Source organism: Dromaius novaehollandiae, chromosome 1 (assembly GCF_036370855.1).
Source record: "Dromaius novaehollandiae isolate bDroNov1 chromosome 1, bDroNov1.hap1, whole genome shotgun sequence".
Lineage (NCBI taxonomy): Eukaryota > Metazoa > Chordata > Aves > Casuariiformes > Dromaiidae > Dromaius > Dromaius novaehollandiae.
Window position 1 is genome coordinate 113,299,295 of NC_088098.1, and position 19,204 is coordinate 113,318,498.

The window sequence follows — 19,204 nt, forward strand, 5'->3', positions numbered from 1 at the left end:
CATGTTATATCAGTCTAGCGTTCATTCTGTCCCTATATCTGTTGGTATAATTTTTGTCAGACATTGCTTAGGTCTTGACAATTTCTTCTCTTGAGTACAACAACAGTCTTTCTCCTTCTCTTGTCTGGAGTTCCATCACAATCCTCCATTCAGAGATGTGTCTTTTGACCCAACTCTGAATCCTGAACAATTCAGCTTCATGTAAGCTTTCATGCTTACATCACATAACATGGCATGGTGAGCTTTACTGATATGGGCACTGGCACCACAGAAAATCATTTAGCAGTCATCTGTGAATCCTTTCTAGAAGTCCCTCTCCCCTTTGCTTTGTGCAGAATGTGATTCCTGCGGGTCTCAGTCACAGCAAGGTTTAGAACTTGTCTTGTAGGGCTGGGTCACCTCACACAGGGACATACCTGGGAAGCAGCTTGTGGAAATTGTGTGTCCATTTCTTATGGAATGAGAACCTTTACTTCATCTGTCTACACAGTCATCCCTCATTTATTAGTGAAGGCACACACTTAGCCAAAACTTTCTTTCTTAAAGAAGGAACTATAGTGAATGAAACCTTTACAATCAATACAGCTACATAAAAATATGTATAAATGTAAAAAGAAATACCTTTTAAAATGACTTCAAGAGGAATTTCATGAACAGCTCTCATAAACATTCTTTAGAATTCAGTAACTGAAAAACACGAGTCTTGCTGCACAGTATCAGCCCAATTGTCTCCTTTCATAAGTGAAAACTTCCATGTCCTCTTCCCTTAAATACACAGAAAACCTAAAAAACCCTTTCATTACCTGAAATTCAGACCAATTCCACTGCACAGTTTCCATCTCAACTTACCCAATTGGCTTAGGTGAGATTGCAAAGGTCAAAGTCCTTGGCAGACTTCCACCCAGAGAAAGACCTGCAGAAGGTACCTTGGCATTCTCCGAAACGGCACAAGAATATTATGGGGAGAGCCCTGATATGTTTCAAAGGAGAAGAAAATAATCCAGAGGCAGTAACAGACTCAGCATTTACATCTCCTGAACACCTACAATGCACATACCAGTTCTAAATAAAGTGGTTGCACTTACAGTAGAGTTACATTAGCATGAGGCTAGAGCTATGAGCTGGTAAATCAGTCCCTCTAATCTCAGACGTATCACAATGTTTATGCACTGTTTATCAGTATGGTACAAGATCACCTAATCAGGTGAATCTAATTTAATGGGGAATTTTATGATAGAATATACCACTTGATAAAAATATACAATGAAAGACTTAATTCATTTATCAGGATACTGTTTATTTTCAACAACAACAAATTCCAAATACAATAAGTATAATTTTTGTTTACACACATTGAGATAGATATTTTTTCTTTGCAAACTTTTGTGCATTTCATCCGAGAAAGAAGTTCACTGATAAAATATTCATACAAGATGAACTTTTGAAAGTACCATAATACACCTAGACACAACAAACTCTGAAAACGTTATGCTCCCTATTCATACTGGACTCAAATCAGAAATATGGTTTCTAACCAGAAATAAGTCACACAGCAAATGTATTCGCCCAGAAAATATTAATCATGAAAAAAACTTTAAAATCATCTTGCATGACTTTTTTTAATTTAAAAAATCCCCCAATTTAGTCATTGCAAAAGTATTTAAATTCAAGTTTAATCTCCAAAATTCATAAACTGGAGGTAAAAAAAAATCTATAAAGTATTCTGTAAACTGTAATTACAATATAAAGGTCCAAATATATATTGCCTTTTTGTGTGTATGTTCTACCCTTTTATTTTTTGGGAAGGAAAAGGGTATAAATATGTTGTCAAAAGAATGAGCTCAATGAAAAATTAAGAAGCTATCTGGAAAAAAAAAAATTAAGGCATCATATAAAGTTTAAAAGTAAAAAACAATTTTAACAGGAGAAAATGTCAGCTAGGACATGGTGCTACCAGTGTCAAGACATTCTGAATTCAGGTTTCTGTGAGTGAAATGAACAGGCATGAACCTTTTCACTATAAAGGAGTTATTCCAATGTACACCAGCTGTTTTGAACAAGACACCATTAAAGCAATAGGGTAATCCCTGCTGTAAAGTATCACTACATGAAGAATGTTAAGTTTTTGAAGTGTCCTGGTGGATACCTTCCCCACAGGAGTCTGTATGATTATCTGACTCTTCTCCGTAGCGTAGAAACTTTCAAAGATGACTCTGCAATGCTCTCTGCATCTTTCTGTTGCCCTGAAATGGCATCCTTTTGTGGCTAGTGGCAGGAATAATCCTCAGGATGTTTGATGCTTTACCAAGGGCACCCTTGATGGTGAATGATTTTATCACTTTTTAACCACTCTTGTCTTGAACTACGGATGCTCCAAGCTTCCTCAATATAGGTGAGTCAAGCTGTATAATACAACAGGGATGTGTCAGACAGCAGAATCAGACAAAAAGGTATTTTCATCCCAAAAATAAGAAAAGAAAAAAATGGATCATTAATGGTTAAGGGAATCTATCCAACTTCAAAAGTGTAGTTTGGTTCTAGAGATGAACAAAAGAACAAGTTGGAAAGTATTTTATTTTAGCAAAGCAGCTAACTCAGCTCTGCAGGACAATAAGACTTTCTGTTCAGCTATTATGAAATACTCATGGGGACAGGTCAGAACAAAATTTAACATGAGTATAGTCTGGGCGTGCCAATTTCTAATGAGTCAAGGCATACCTTAACTCAAAATTGGACATCCTAAGAGGAATATATATAAACCTCTGACTTTTGGAACTAGACACGTGGGTGAACTAAATACATGAGTACTGAACCATAGAAACATTCTGAACCATAAAAAATGAACCATAAAGAATGTAGAAACAACCAATCCAATTTTCAAAAAGCTTATAGTAGCTCTATACCAAAAGTCAGTGATATCAACATCAAAATTGTTTCTTTGAGTGCTTAGGTGTGATGTCTATTTACACATTCTGCGGTTTCATAAGAGTGATAATTTCCACTGAAATGAGGTGAGTTTTGTACAACACCACCTTCTTTTTAATTATGTTTTGTCAAAAGAAAAAATAATGTCGCAAAGTTTCTCTCTTAATCATTGCTTATTGAAGAAGGTGGGAGGTTTTCAGTTGTCAATTCAGTTGTCAAAGTTGTCAAACTGTATAAATGAAAAATTTAATTCTGCTGTTCAAAGTGAATTTTCGTTTAGGCAATGTAGTTACTTTATGAAAAATCTATTAAAATAAGAAATTAGAAAGGCTAGTTTTGAAATACTAAAGTGAAATATTTTTATGGAACAAAACATTTTTTCTGTGGCTGATAGTTACTTGTTTATGAACATCAGTTCAAACATGGATGGAGGAATAAAAAAATAATCTGAGAAGTAGCTAAAATCGATCTTAGTCTCTATTTTCTTATGAAAAATATTCTCTTTCTAATAAAGCAATTCACTGCAGGTGTGTGTATAAACATCTATTTTCCTCTAGATATTCTTTCTTTCCTCTATGCTAGTTTTCTAGCTTATAGTGTTTCTTACTGTTCCTTGTGTTTTACTGCTAAGTGACTTCAAACAGATTGTTATAAAAAAGATTTGCATGACAAATAAGATTAAAAAATAAGTTCCTTTATCAGTCTTTACTGGATGTTTTGTTTAGAAGATGGATGAAAAAATATTTATTAGTGAATAATAATACTGCCAAATTTCTACAAGTGAGACACTGTAACTCTCTTTGAAGAGAACATTAGGTACAATGCTCTTGATGTTGATATTAAACGTTTACAGAATTTTCTAGTATTGCTTTCCTAACTTTGAATTTTCTCAGACCTAGAGTTATTACCTTTTCAGTTTCATTTGCAAGGAATGCTAAGGCTATGTAAGAACCATGATGCTATTATTATTTATCACAGCTATCTATAATAAATATCACTGTAATTAGGATATGTTTGCCCATTTTCTCAAAATTAGGCATAGGAAATTCTTAATATTTAATACTAAATTGATAAAAATTGTTTGTATAAATCTGACAGAGACTGATCTGGGATTTTTCATTGATTAAAATTAGTGTATCTTTGCTGAAGTCAATGGAGCTAAATTTCAATAGCTATTGATCTGGTCTATTATTTCTAAAACTGCAAATTTGAGGTTATAACCTTGAGGAAGGCCTAAAAGTTTAGCTCAGCACGCTCAGCTAACCCATGTAGCTTAACATGTAAGTCTTACTTAGTTTAAAGTTAAGCTCCTAATCAAGGCATTGTAGAACTGGGGCTACAAATTGCTATTTGGTTCATATTAACAAGGGCCAGAATCCATAAAATTTCCAAATTTAAACCATTTTAAGCCTAACTTTTTAAATGCCAGGGTGCCAGATAGAAATACAAAATGAACAGCTTGGCTGTGCACTATCTGCTGGCAGTTATGAATGTCAGAAATGAGAAAATAAAATGTTCTGTATGATGGATAGGAAGCATGCTAGCCAAGACAAAAATGCTAGGAAAAAGAGCTGAAAAACTACCATTGTCAGGAAGACAGGTACTTATGCACTACCAGTAGATGAGGCACAAAAGGGAAAGACCAAGGTTCAAGCTGATGTAGCCTGTTATGATCCCAGGACTGCACATCCACATTTGCTGGCAATGAAGTTTGCACTGATGGCTGCTCCTAGGCAGGTGCTGTGTGTGCTTGGAGAGCTGACTGCTGAGGGGCCTTGCTTCCCTGCTGTAAGCAGGGGGCTCCGATGACCCCTCCACGCTTGACTTCAGCCTTAGTCTCTGCAGGAGGGAAGCTGCTTAAAGCTCACCCACGCTGTTCTCAGAAGGATACTGTGAGATACCTTGTACAGGCATGAGACGAATTTGTGCTGAGAAAGGATCTGTCCAATGCACTGATTCACTGATAGAGGCTCATGGTATGTCTGCTGCAAGGGAACCACATAGCTTCCAAGCATCCAGACTCCCAAGTCCTGTCATAAAAAAGGAGGGCTTTTTTTATTTTTTAATTTTTTTGATATACAGATGGTAAAGGCTTGGGCAGGGTCCGGGGAGGAAATGGTGGTAGTCACATACCAGCTTCCTGTTTGAGACAGTCACCCAAAATACAACACATCCAAATTCTGTTCCGTTCTCAAATGAATGAGAAATACGTTCCCATCTTCTGCATTGTAGGAGAGACTACCAACTACTCCAGATTAAGAGACGTTAGAGTGGAATTTGGTGTTCTGTGCAAAGAAATTAGTCAAGGTTTATGGGCCACAAGGACAGTCAGAAACTGAATGCACCTCTATGCCTCCTGAATAGGGCCCCCATGTGGGAGGGAAGATTCTTACGTCATAACCTTGTTACAAGAAATCTATCCATTTTACTGCGTCATAATTAGAACTTTTTAAAGGAAGAGGACTTTTTTTGACTTTTATAAGAAAAGCCCAGAATCCAAATCCCTACTGCTAGCAGAGTGCCCTTACCAGTAGGGGTAGAGTTGATTGCACCTTCTTGCTTTTTGTCCTGGGAAGGGTAAAATAGAAGCTCAATTCTCTCCAGTGTCAGGGTGCCTTAAGACTAGATTTCCCCATGGATATGCACTGATCAGTCAGATATAAAGGACAGCTGACATTACAAAATCTGCTATGCATTCCAGACATGTTCAACATACACCTATTGGATCAAGCCTTCAGGGGATGTTGACCCATTTCTTTCTAATTCCTGGATCCCAGTGTGGCTTGAAAATGTATTAAATTCTTTGCTGCTTACATGGGGAGAATTCTGACATGAATAGAAGCAGAAGGCAATCAGATACTGAGTTTTAGGTGCCTGCAGGCATACACAATTGCTGAGCAGGCTCTGTCAATCCTCCTTTTTGATGCATATTGCCTATACCCTTTTTTAGGTGCTTAAGCCAATTTTTAGATCTTCCTTTACGCTAAAAATGGTTTTGTGTTCTTGTTTGAATCAGAGAATATTAAGTGGCATTTTAGTTGCTTTCATCATGACTAATTTCTGGAAAAAAAAAAAGAGCTGTCATTTTTGCATTTTCAATATGTACTTGAAATTAAAATTTAACAACTAAAAATACAGAGGAAGATGCATATTAATTTTATTCTTCACTTCTCAAGTGTTCATATCATTAGGGTTAGTTATGCAGCAGTTTTAACAGTGAGTGAAGACTGCCATCTTCTGACTTCTGCAGTACCGCTGCATGATTCAATATACAGCTTAGTTTGCCCTACTCCTGTTTATCACAGTGTCTCCAAATGACCACATTTTGATCCTATGCTCTGAAATACTGTAGCCCAGCCAGGGCATTGCAACCACAGTATGCTGCTCCAGCTCTGGAAGAGAAACACTTTTTCTGTAACAAATGAAACTAGTCCACTCCCCTATTTTCTTGCAGAGGTACCTGTCACATAAATTTGTCATTTCATCAGATATTCATAGGTATATATTCTATCACCATCAGTTAATTGATCAACTGATCATTTTCTAGGCATCACTAAGATTGTATGGCTCTGATATGAAGACATCAAAGCATATAGTATATTAGATTTCCATCTCCTGTTACAAGTCAGTGGTATCCAGGCAACTAACACTAGTAACTTTAGAATTCCAACCCCAAAATTTCAGCTATTTAGCATGTGAATCTAAAAGTAAGTAGCAGGCATTTATCAAATGCCCCAAGCTGTTTGCTAAATTAAACCATCAACAACATAGACTTTATAGAAGGCCTGAAGCAAATGGAACAGATACAAGTATATGCATTCTGGCCAAGTTGTCATACATTTATTTAGGACTCAAACTATAGAGTGAGATAAAATAAATAGCCTCTTTTAGCAGTGGGAAAGCAAAAGCAGCTGCATCTAAGCAGTGTTATTTACCACACCCTTTATCCAGACTTATGCGCAGGGCATGCTGCTGACAGAAAGCACAGCAGGATCATTTAAACTCAAGGTCTGGATGATCCAACTCCAAATCTTATCATAATGCAGATATCACATGTGGAAATACAACTCTCCTAGCAAGAGTTTGGTGATCCTACCACTAACACAGAAGAACAGCTTGTATATACTCTGGACGAAAACATGTTCTCTACCTCCGAAGCTACTGATAACCCAGTGAGCTTCTCTGCCTAGAAGGAAACTTTTAGGGTTGTCAAAGCTCATTTAATCAACTTATCTAGCCGCTTTGTATCTGACTTACAGTATCTGCACATATGTGTTTTCAGTGTGTATGCTCCTATACAACACAGCTAGCTAGCTATGATTTGAATGAATAAAGCAAATGCCTGTGTTTACAACTGCTCTTTTACCTGTGTCCTTAGGCTTCCTTCATGTTCTCTCTGGTGACTCTCAGAGTGTTTTTAGCCCCTTTAAACAAACCAGTACTTTCAAGTTTTTCCTGAGGGAAAACCTACTACTTAGAAATAATTTATGTCTTATTATACAAGCTCACCTTTTACATTAATTCACTTCAGTGTAACAAAAGTGCTAATCAAAGCTCTAATTGAATGTAGGAGTGTGTGTATCTGTGCATTTACAGATAAAGATGGATAACTATTCTTTATGCAGTGTTCACTCATACAAAAAACCCACTGACTCGCCATTATAAGTAGGATTCCCCTCTCCTCCTCCTCCGCCCCAGTTTTAATGTGCCACCATTCAACCATGAGGTATTTCTTTAGTCCTTTGGGAGGAGAAAGAAAAGAACAGCTGAGTGTGAGACCATGTCCGTAGTCCAGCTGTGTCCAGTCCTGGGCTCCCCAGTAAAAGAGAGACAGGGAGATACTGGATCGAGTCCGGTGAAGGGCCACGAAGACAAGGAAGGGACTGGAGCATCTCTCATATGAGGAGAGGCTGCGAGAGCTGGGACTGTTCAGCCTGAGGAAGAGAAGGCTCAGGGGAATCTGATCAGTGTGTGTAAATATCTGATGGGGGGAGTAAAGAGGATGGGACCAGACCCTTCTCAGTGGTGCCCAGTGGCTGGACAAGAGGCAATCGGCACAAATTGAAATAGAAGAAATTCTGTTTAAATGTAAGAGGAAACTCTATTACTGTGAGGGTGACTGAGCATGGGAACAGGTTGCCCAGAGAGGCTGTGGAGTCTCCATCGTTTGAGATATTCAACAGCCATCTGGACATAATCCAGAACAACCTTCTCTAGGTGACTCTGAGCAGGGGGGTTGGATGAGGTGATCTCCAGAGGTGCCTCCCAGTGTCAACTGTTCTGTGTGACTGCCATTTTTCAGTGTGCTCCGAACATTGACACAACTGGCTGCATCATTACATGTACACCATAAAGCACCGAGTATGGCAAAAAGACAAGCAGGTGAACCTCCCTTTCTAGATAAAATACTGAAATCTCTGCAAATAACTTCTGGCTCCTATGTGACAAGTTTAGGAGCTGCACACCTAATCATTTTTCCTTTCATCTCCATTTGAGCAAGAGAGGATTATCATTGAAAATGTATAGTTTTCTGATTAATATCTCTTCATCAAAATGCATATTGTTTTTACTTGTCTTCCGAGAGATATGCGCAACTGTGGGAAGATGTCAATCTATCAGAAGGGCTCTGTAAATAATCGATTTTTCAGTTCAGCATAAGGCAGTGCCACTGCAGAAAATCTTATATTTAAGTGGTAAGGATGCTTGCCACAAACCAGCCAACCAAGCAGACCTGCATCTTGCTCATCAGGAGAAAAAAAGAGAAGCAAAATGTCCCATCTAGAAGCTGTAGTGCAACCTGTACCGGTTATATTCTGCTGACCTATTTTTTCACATTGTACAAAATACGAAATACAATTATATCCAGCGAGGCATTTAAAGTTCCCCAACATCATATCCTTAATTTTATAGAAGATTATTCAGAATGGAAATGATTATGAATTGGGTCAAAATTCCAATTCAGTGCATGTTTAATGATTTACACATGGCAAAATAATCCCAGCAGAACAACCAGGGCAGGTAGATTCAGTTGCAAATCCCACCAGGCAGAAGAGGGGCTCTCACCTCATTTCCATGTCCTAAGAGTAGGAACATTGTGCTACATTTAAAGACACTTAAAAAAAAAAGAGAGAGAAAAAAGAAAAAGAATTAATCTAGTATAAAATAACTGGACAAAAGAAACCTGCTTGTTTATTTTGACACAGCTGAGAGATGGGTCAGTACCAACTTTATTTTTATAAAGATTTTCTTTTTCTTAGCTGAAACTGTTCATCTAATAAATTCCAGTTCAACAAAAGCTAATAGATAACCCAGGCCTATTTTCACTGACTTCACTTCTCATTGCAAGAATAAATGTTACTGAGCACTAGGCAGTAGGCAGTCCATAACAGACACAATGCGCATTCCACTTCAGTCCACCAATAGAATTAGAAAATTAGGGTTAAATTAGGGTTTTTTTTCTTTTTTTTACCAAAAGCAACCAATTTGATCTCTATTGTTGTTCAGTTACCACTGAAAAAGTTTTTCAGCTAGGTTAGCTTCCACTTCAGCATCCACAGTCCTTCTGGCCGTGACATGTCTGACTACAAGCATATAAATTGATGCAAAATAATATAATATTCAATTTTTTTCTGATGCAAGATTTGCAGCAGCAAGGATAGCACCTTCCCGTGTCTCACACCATACACACAAACTGGTTTTGGATTTAAGGGATTCTGCAAAAGATCTTGGGTAATTTCATTCTTATAGAATGAATAAAGATTATACATGTGTTCTGTGAGACCATATTTCAGTGTTTCAGGGTCCAGGAGATGTCTTAACAGCCATGAGTATTTCATAATTTAGTTTTCTTCTTAAACTATTACTTTTTCTACTTAAAAGAATATATTTATGATAATTCAGTGCAGCTGTTACTTTGAGCTATAAGGAAGATCCAGATTAAATGAGAGCCAAAAAAAAGTTCACTGTCTATGCAGAAAATATTCATGTCCTGAAATCCCATATTACACCTGTTTGTACTTTATCTTAACACCACATCATTCAAATACATTCACCTAATGATTCTGATTTCACTTTGAATGCTCACTTGCATGCTAACATAGACATTACTAAAAAAAAAAAAAAAAAAAAAAAAAAAAGGAAAAGTAATCCTGAATTGCCTACAGACATTAGACTGCAGCAGCATGAAGTACATCCAGATTCTTTAGGATTTCATTCTGTTATTTTTCCAGTGTTTACACAGGAGAATGGGGGCTTTAGCATTCAAGGCTTTATATGTATGTAGATTTCTATCACTATCCCTTTGTCCCCCTTATTGCTCCTTTGCCCAAGGTAAAAACGGATATTCTTCAGAAAATTAATATTAATATCTATTAACATAGGAATCACTTTATTTTTGAGCTAAGGGGCACCAAAGTTATTCTGCAGTTCATATAATATCATGGACATATTCCTTCTGTTTCATAAAATGGAGGATAACATCTTGCTGTTGAAAAACATTCTGAAAGCTATCAACAAAAAAGATAAGGGATCAATCAACTCTTTTTCATATTCACATATGTATAGTCACATATTCACCATACTGCTCACAGTCCTTTCACTGCTGTCACAGTCATACTCACCATTTGTCTAGCTAGGATCCTGAATTGATCAACTGCAATATATTAATGAGAAAAGCCTCTGGGAATGAAAAGATGAGCTTCTGCAGATATAAACAGACAGTTTATTTTTGTTCAGATATCTTGTTAATGGATTGCACTTTTTTTCTTCACGTTTTTTCCTTTTTTTAGGTATCTTTAAATGTAAGTAGCATTGGAGTAAACTCCAATAAGTGATTTGAATCCTGTGCAATATTCAAATCCTTGATGAACCTGTTGAATTACCAAGTAGGTTACTATGAACTGTGATACAGCTGCCTTCAACTACCTAATGGTTGGTTATAGGACAACCGGGCCAGACTCCTCTCAGAGGTGCGCAGTGAAAGGATGAGGTCACAGCAAGCGAAATTCCAATTAGATAAAAAATCATCATGAGAACATGAGAACATGGGCACCCAGGGAGATCGTGGAGCCTCTGTCCTTGGAGATTTTCAGGGCTGAACTGGAGGAGGCCCTGAGCAACTGCATCTGACTTTGATGTTAGCCCTGCTTGGGACAGGAGGTTACACTGGGTGAACTCCAGAGGTCCCTTCCAGACTAAATTGCTCTGTATTTCCATATCATATGTCTTGTAAAAATTGTAGTTTGTCCTTTTACAGCATTGTTTCTCAGGTAGTCCAACAGCCTATTGTAGTAGAAGAGGTCTTAATCTCATGTCAGTAACACTTTAGACTCATTTTGTGCCAAACTGGTTGAAACAGCATACTGGGACTGGCTACAAAATGCACCTTCCCCCCTCATTTACAAAAATAACCACGGATAGTAAGTTTGGGTACTTCCTTCTCAATGGGACTAATGTGGATCTAGGCGGGTATGCCTTTGTGCTCTTTTAAGGCCATATTGATTTCTTCAGAATTCTGTTCATTTATGTGGTTCCCAATATTTGAATTAGCTTTTATTATCTCAATTTTTATTTCAATTTTAATTATCTGGAGTTTTGCAAAAAGGCTACTATATGAAAAAAAGAATAGGAAAACACAGAATTACGTGAAAACAGAAAAGCCTTAGGCTTTATGTAGCATCCTATCTTTAGGCCCTAATAAGGCCCTAAGGCCCCCTTTAGGCCCTAGATCAGCTCTGGAGGTTTTCCCAGCAGAACTATGTTTTTTAATTCATCATTTGTCCTTCTTACATCACTGGCAAAACTGAGATTGCTGTTGGCACAATGGGTTCAAGCAATTATTCTCACAGTATTGTAAGGGCCATCTGAAACGGAGAATCTTTTTTGTTGCTTCTTGTATCTATTCTCTAGGAGTGTTCTCACAGAGGGAACATTACACACCAAAAATATTCAAGTCCTCAAATTTTAAGACTTGCACATACATATGTGATATTTGATTGTAAAGCTTGTCAATAATAAGTAAAAGAACAGGTACTGTAGCTGAAAAGGTCACAACTTCAGTGTAAACTATGTAGATTATTCTTTGTTAGAAACAATATCTTACTAGAATTCGTTATATATAATTCATTATGTACATAATGGAATATATAATGCATACAGAGAAGAATCTTTCTCAAATTCAGCTCATTTTAGAAGGATTATTTTGCACCTAGATTCAACACAACTATAATTGAATTTAAATAAATTGAAATGGAGCTGTCCTAAATAGAGACACATAGTCTGAAGATACATTTTCATCTCATGTGCAGGGCCTGAATGCAACGCTTGTGAAGTTTGCCTTTATTAAAAGCTTAATGCAGGTTTAATAATGTAGGTTTAAACATGGCCTAATTCTTAATTAAATATATTTCAGCAGCAGGAAGGCCAGTGTTCAAATAATGGTTAATTGAAAACTTAATTAAATACTTCAAAATACACATGAAAGCTTTACGATAAAGTTTGAGGTCATGCAGTTTGCATCTGAACCAAGTAATGAAGATGAAGAGCCTGATTCAAAAACCATTAAAGTCGGTTATTGAAGTTGCCCCAAAGCTGATGAAGAGCATCTAGCTTTGAATATATACAGCAATAGTTTCTGGGGTAATTTTGCAAGATACAGAATGTATAACCAAAGAGTTGGCTTTGCCTGCCTGCTCCAGATTCCTGAGCTTCTCTATTTGCCACACCATGAAACGCCTTTTTACAAAACTTTATCAGAAATTGCCAGCAAAATATTTTTGCATTGTAAGCTGGAATTGAAACTAAAAGATGGAAAGATTATTGTTTTCAAGTAAATAAAGTTTTATGGCTTATGTACTTCATTCTGCATGGTCAGTCAGAACATACTGACGGGGAGCAACTCTTGCACTTATGGAAAACTTAGATTGTAAAAATAATCCAATCCATTCACAATGGAAAACATTTGTTTAGTTATTCTCAATTTACACCACATTTTTCCCCACCCACAGGTGCCTTCCAGAGATTCATTTTATGCAATATAACTTTGGTTTAGCATTGTTTATAGCCATCCTGGTGAAAAATCTTGCTGATGGCTCACTAACTCGTTTTAAAATCTGTTGTGGAGGGATACATTAACTTTGAAAGTCCTGTATACAATTATGAGGATGCGTGACCTTCACTATATGAAAGACTCAGGACAAAGATTCACTTTGGACATATAAAGTAACTCCAGAGACATATAGGGCAGGAGGGGAAAATACAGCAAGAACACATTGACAAAAAATTTGTTAGCAACTAAAAAAAGAAATCTATAGTCCTTTGCAAATTTGAATATAGAAATACTTCTTTAACAATTGGAGATGTACTGATCATAAAGTAGATTGTGTGTATGTGAGTGTGAGTGTGAGTGTGTGTGAGTATGTGTGCCTGTGCTTGCAAGTGCACACCTGTGTTTGCACATATCCCTCTATTTGTATTGGGACGAAAGGAATTAAACATGCAGGTCTAGAAAAAGACAAAGGAATAGTTATCCTTTGTATTTGCAAGTTTATGATTTTCACTTCTGAGAAGAATATTTGGGATCAACAACAAGGAGTGTGGGCTGCGAGCTGCTTCTGCCTGCCTATGTAGCAGAACTGGCAAGAGTCAATTCTCTTACATATGCCGGGAAGCGCGAATGAACCCTGGAGTGGTGACACAGCTCAGAGACGAGGACACAGCTGTCTCGGAGGAACACCACTCTGGGCTAACCACTGGTAAGTGAAGAGCCATAAAGAAATTCTATCACTTTTGGATTGCAAGGCTAGCTTCCCAGAGAGCGCTGCAGGGATCTCTGCACTGCACTATGCTGCGCACTGCAAACATGATCTGGAATTTTTTACTGCTAGCAGCATGGCTTAAGCTAGAAAGATAAGGAGCATCTTCCCTATGCCCAGATGGGAAAAAAACAGGTATCATCATGGAAACCCAGAGATTAAAATGATCTTAACAAGAACTAATTAAAGGAGGTCATGCCTCTTGTCTCAGTTGACCTTTTTTTTTAATGTGAAAGAGTAGCTAAAATGCATCTTTCATTCCTCCTTCAACTAGTTCAGTCCACCATTGCTGGGTTCTGTGATAACATTTACATCAGTGCAAAGGGAATCTAAAATGCTTGATCGGGTAGCAAATTGTGCTAATGCAAACAACACAGGCCAATAGTGAAACAGCTACCATGAGAATTTTTTCCCATAAGGATTTGTGTTAGGTGAGAAAAAGACTTTGTAAACAAAGTTGTCATAGTGCAGACAGCAGCAGCTAAAGCCCAAGAAAAAAGAAGAAAGCTCAAGACCTAAAGGAATAACTTAATTTGGATTGTGGGAAGCAAGACCTCAGGGAACAGCAGAAGCCAGTTTAAATAAATTACTCAAAAAAGAAAAGATTTCACTTCTTCTTTTGTATCTGTGTATGAGAAGACTCTTACACAAAGGTTTGATGTCCCCATTTGCTTTTTTTCCTTGGATTATTAACAAATCTCATTTGCTTTACAGAAACCTGGCAGGGAAAGCCTATCCATTCCTCTCTGCAGAAGGCCGTGCAGGCATGTGTGCTGCCCGCCAGTGCAGCGGGGACAGACCCAGAGTCCCAATGCCCAGCCGTTACCTGTGGAAGGGAGCCTGCTGATCGAGCCCTGCCTGGCTTAGAGGCATACTCAACTGCTGGCAGGTTTTGTGGTCGGATCCCTGGCCAGCCTGCCTGACCGCTGTTAGCGGCAGGGACAACCTTCTGCTGGCCTCGCCAGAGTTAGCCTGGGCACCGAAGCAGGTACTGGTATGCTACGGATAACTTGTGCAGAGGGATGAAAGATAGCTAGATGGATCTTACCGTCACAGCTGAACTTCAATAGCTGCATGCTGCTTTTTAAAGGGTAGCAGCTCCTCGGGTAGGAGCTGAGAGGGGAAGGTGGGAGGGAGGTAATTCGGCATGATATTTACATTGAAACAGCAGTTGTCTTCTTATTCAGTGTGTGTAAGAGCCACAGCCATTTTTCATGCGGGATCACACAGAAGAAGATTTTCCTCCCAAACCCCTTTCGTGGTGTTCATTTTAGACTGATTTTAAATCAAAACACACGGTTAAAACGTCATCTCTTCACCATCACTGTGTAGGCTGTGTGTGCCGTACAGAGAGGCTGGCTGTTTGGCCCGGCTCCCTGAGCACGCACCTCTTCCCCACCCCAGCTCACTTGCATTTGACATGCAGAGGGCAGTTGCCATCAGCTCACTTCAGAACCTACCACCCTTCAGTGTAGACACCTTCCTGAAGTAGAACCGTAGTCCATCTATTATTTGTCATATTCGTTAGCACACATCAATCATTCCAGGCAGTGCAAAACAATATATGGCACAGAGTAATCACAGAACAGATGCTTTACCAGACTGTTGGAGATATATGCGGTCTGTGCCCCAAGGGGCTTACAGTGCCTCGTTAATTTGCATATAAATATGACATATGTCTCCATGGTGGCTGTTATTAAGGTCAGTCTCCTAAGCATCTATGGATTTTATTTTTCCAGCTCTGCTAAGTATTTCATTAAATTGTTTGATCAGTTCCCCCCTTCTGTCTGGTTCTTGCTCCTGGATGCTTTGCTGCCTTTCTTTGAAGTATAGAAAGGAAATTACATGATTAAATAAGGAAAAGAGGAATCTCACAGCTTGATTTCCACTGTCAGCAGCAACAGCAATACATTATAGAGCTACATATATCTGACCCACATTTATTAAAATAAAGAAATCTATACTTAATACAAAGCAAAGCTCCTGAACTATATACCCTGCCCTTCAACAGAGATATATCACATTCTGGTTACTATCAAGAAAAGCGAAAATGAAAAGGAAGGCCATAGATACATTTCTGAGCTAAAGCTTACAGCTAAACAACATCCTTCAGCCATATACAATAGTGCCTAAATATTTGAGACAATGCATCCTAGCTTGCTTTTTATATCCTTAGCTATACTAAAGCTCTAATTTAACCTTCCCTATTTTAATGATAACAAAACTAAGCACAGGACCAATTTAAGAAGAAACAAAAGCATAGAAAAACTGAAGGCTGTTATTTTCACCATTGTCTATTCACTGAAACTATTCCATTGTAGTTGTTTTTAAAAGCCACCACCAGCACACACTTCTCTTAATATTACTGGCCGGATAATGGAGCAATTATCTCCCTGAATTTAATGTTTCCATACCCTGCCCCATTCACATTGTGTGTGTTTAGAAGTGCAGAGTCTATGGCTTGACCTTCAGCTATGAAGCTGGTAAAAAAAGCAGCTGCATATTAGATTGGGTTCTGCCTAGAGAGAGTCCCTGTTCCAGCAATCCCATTGCTTTTTAAAAGCAAACTGAAACAAAATACAAGTTAAGAGCACCAGAATGACATTGCCTTGACAACCATCCAAACCAGCCCCTGTGGAGTTGTTCTTCAGTCATTTCCTCCCTCAACTGCCAGACTGCTCAAATTTCTGAGGCAGATGTTCTAATAGGCTGTGCCTATGCCTGTTCCTCTCCTTAGCTGGAGCAAACTGAGCATTATACATACATAAATGATTGTTATGATGGATTAGGAAGTGATCATTTGGTGTAAGACAGGTTTCATCCAGATGTTTTATCCCCTCCTTTTGCATCCTCTCCTATGAAGCCATGAAAAACTGGAAAATAGGGGTAGACAGAAGCATCCATTTCTGTCTGCTCCTGAGCTTGAATTCTGCCAGACCCAAAGGTAGGTGTTTGATGTGGGCCACCCTCTGTCTTGTTTGCCTCTCCGTTCATTCAGTAGCAGAGAGCACATATCACACTGTGATCCTGCCTTAAGCAGCCGGGCACATGGGCTTGACCACGTCACTTTGTTGTTTCGACCGTTGCATTTTGAATAAGGGCAGGAGTAGTCACACAGGACACAGTCACACAGTCACACAGTAGGACACACCTTGGCATTTTGCTCTGTGTGGAGCTGTTTTCCTTACAGGCAGCCTGCTGCCCCTCAGCCGTGATACCCCTCAGCTTAGTCAGTCTGCACAGATGTTCGGCGTGTGTATACCATTGATTACCAACAGGTTGATCACGCCAGGACTCTCAAACATCAAATAACCCTGAGCATTGATTTTCCTGACTCCCTGGGGAACTTTGAGAAGCCTTACATGTGCTTGTCAGGTACATCATCTCACATCAGTTTGACTCTGAACTTTCTCCTGTCTCCTTCACTCTTTCTTACTGTCTGTTAGTGCATAGGACTGTGCAATACAAAAGCACATTTCATTTTTCTTAAACCATTTCCCCTTATCTTAGTGACACGTTTATATACAGCATTCAGCACAAGGGAGAGGCAGTGAGATTCAGGGTATTTTTGCATTTTTCCTTTTGTTTTTATTTGTAGCAACCTGGTCTTTGGCACATAAACTATTTGTTTCATGAAATTCTAGGATGCTACATGAAAGGCATAAAATACTGCACAGGTAACAAAAAATGACAAACATGAAGGAAGCTTGTATCTTTCTGCTAATGCCTCATCTACTCCTTCTCTTATCCCTCTTCCTAACATTCAACATTATCTTCTATATCTTCTGATGCTCGTCCAAACAGCCTATGAATAATTCTTATACCCAGTCCCTTTTAGAAAATCCTTTGCCTTGATCCACACCTGCTTTTCAAAGATTCAGTCTATTCATTTCTAAAATTGAGTCACTGTATTGGTCTTATTCTTTCCAGAGTATTTGCCATCTTTTGCAGTCAATCTGAACTGACTTCAGCAAGACACTCAAAGAAAAGGCCACTTCTGTGCTCTGTCTTCCATTTATAATTTTCTACCATTCCACCAGGGTCCTATCTAGTTTATCATCAATAATCTGGACATTGTCATAAACTTCCTTTTCTTTTGGTTCTTCTTTTTATCTCAGCTGCTGCTGTAGTTCTAATGAACAAGTCCTTAGGCTAAATATCTTGCTGCTACAAATAGCTGTCTTCCAACTGAATTGTTTTCCAACTCCTTGCTTTTTTTTTCTGAATGATATGCAGTCTCACAGCTCTTACACCCTTCCTTCTTTTTTCCCCTCTCCTTCTTACTCTTCGTTACCTTCAGTCCCAAGAGAGCTTTGGCTGTCAGGACTGAGACTTTAAAATACATTCTCTTGCATGGGGAGGTAGTGCAGAGGGAGGACTACAAGGCTGTGTTTCCACAGACAGCAATATTCCTAACCAAGCAAGTTAATAAGTTTTGCATTTAATTGCTTCTCTTATTTTTGCATATGCAGATGTTGCATATGCAACATTTTCAGATTCTCCATTATCCCTCCTTTTTCATCTTTGACCTTTCTCACACACAGAGTAATAAGTTAGGAGATTTCACTGTGTTTTCTATTGGAATCTAATTAAAAATTGAATATTGTCAATTGTAGGTGACATAATCCTAAGATTCTCAAAGCAGTTCTACCACTGAATTCTTGTTTCATTCACGTAGTGATAGGCTCTTGAAAATGGGGTTTCAATGCTTATTTCTGTTAAATAAATAGTTCATCTTCAAATCAAGCCTGGAACAACTTCATTTGCTTGCTCTTTCAACTCTCTAGGGTACAGAGCAAAGCTGGCAGCTTCCCAGCGAGTGTAGCTGCTGTAGAATTCTCTTTACAATTTGCAACAGATAAAACATGCCACTCAAAGAAAAGTTTTAATTTGTCACTGCTTATAAAGCAATATGTAAGTGATAAGGGTTATTCTCATTTGCAGGCATTAGCTAGTTTCTCTGAACAAGACAGATCCAACTCTCAACTTTTGACTTCAGATCAGAGCACTTTTCCTGCATTCTGGAATACTGATACTTATTTCTCTATTTTTCTCTGGTAATTCTAACATATTCTTGATATGTCATTAGTATTGCAGAAAACTAAACAAAAGAAAATAAGAATTGGCCATTTTTTTAAAAAATAGTTGTTTCAAAGTCCCTGCCACACAACCATCATACAGTGGGTGAGGTAAAGAGAATGAGGTTCAAGTTTTATCCTCATTTTACAGAAAAGACTTTGAGTAAGGAAAAAATGCAAGATGGACAGTATAAAAACAGTGTGTGAGAATTCTGCTGTGTACAGATTGATATAGACAACCTAGTGACAAAGTATGATGGTCAAGATCAGCCATGAATATGACCTGAGATGGGAGATAACATTAGCCAATTGATTTACACTCAGCTTGGGTACCTTTTCCACTAGTCTGAAATTGCAAGAGGAATTGTATTGCAGATGCACTTAAGCAGC

At 38.3% G+C, this 19,204-nt stretch overlaps 1 long non-coding RNA gene across 1 annotated transcript in view; it reads right to left on the bottom strand.

Annotated features, from left to right (window-relative positions):
• Positions 1-1,276: 1,276 nt before the first annotated feature.
• The window catches only part of LOC135329342 (uncharacterized), a 30,811-nt gene continuing 12,883 nt past the window's right edge, over positions 1,277-19,204 (bottom strand). The window contains exon 2 of the long non-coding RNA XR_010390750.1: positions 1,277-2,402. This is a non-coding gene — a long non-coding RNA (uncharacterized LOC135329342). The remainder of the gene's footprint in view (positions 2,403-19,204) is intronic.